Raw genomic sequence first — 844 nt, forward strand, 5'->3', positions numbered from 1 at the left:
ACAAGGGTAGCTAGCATGTCGGCCACAATGTTAAACAGAATAGGAGATGCGGGGTCGCCTTGACGAAGCCCCTTCCTTGTCTGAAAATTGTTGCCAACGTCATCATTAACTTTTATGGCCACACAACCTCCAGAGACAAAGCTCTCTACCCAGCGACACCATTTTTGTGAAAACCCTTTCATGCGTTGCAACAGAAAGGGACACTTAACTTTACTGTAGGCTTTCTCAAAATCAATTTTAAGAATGACACCGTTCAACTTTTTTCGGTGCAGTTCATGTACAGTTTCATGCAGGACGACTACTCCATCTAACATGTTGCGGCCTTGCATAAATGCTGTTGAGTGGGTTTTACGACATGTTCTGCTACACTGTTCAACCGATTAGTCGCCGCCTTCGTAAAGCCAAGGAAGCTACAAGGTAAATACCACTTCCTTACAAGCCAAGGAAGCTACTGCCGCTGGTGGAGTATTTAACCAAAAACTACCACAATTCACGGAACCGTGACGAAAAACTACCACTTTACGATTTTGTCTCAAAAACTACCACTTTTTTGCTAATCTATGACTAAAAACTACCATGTCATGGAACCGCCCACTTCGCCGCGGTTAATCACGTTTCTGCCAGGCCGGGCCCATATTTCAGGCGCCAGCGGGCCAACATGTGCAGCCGGAGCCGCACTTCGCCGCAGGTGCAGCCGCGGAAGCCGCTCGCCGCTGGAGTCGCCGGCCGTGGCCGCGGGTGCCCCCCCTCCCCGCCGCCCTTCGCCCCTGGCTGCGCTGGTCGCCGCCGCCGACGACCTTCGCCGCTGGAGCCGAGGGTCGCCGCTGGAGCCGCCGGGCTGCGG

Source organism: Triticum dicoccoides, chromosome 2B (assembly GCF_002162155.2).
Source record: "Triticum dicoccoides isolate Atlit2015 ecotype Zavitan chromosome 2B, WEW_v2.0, whole genome shotgun sequence".
NCBI lineage: Eukaryota > Viridiplantae > Streptophyta > Magnoliopsida > Poales > Poaceae > Triticum > Triticum dicoccoides.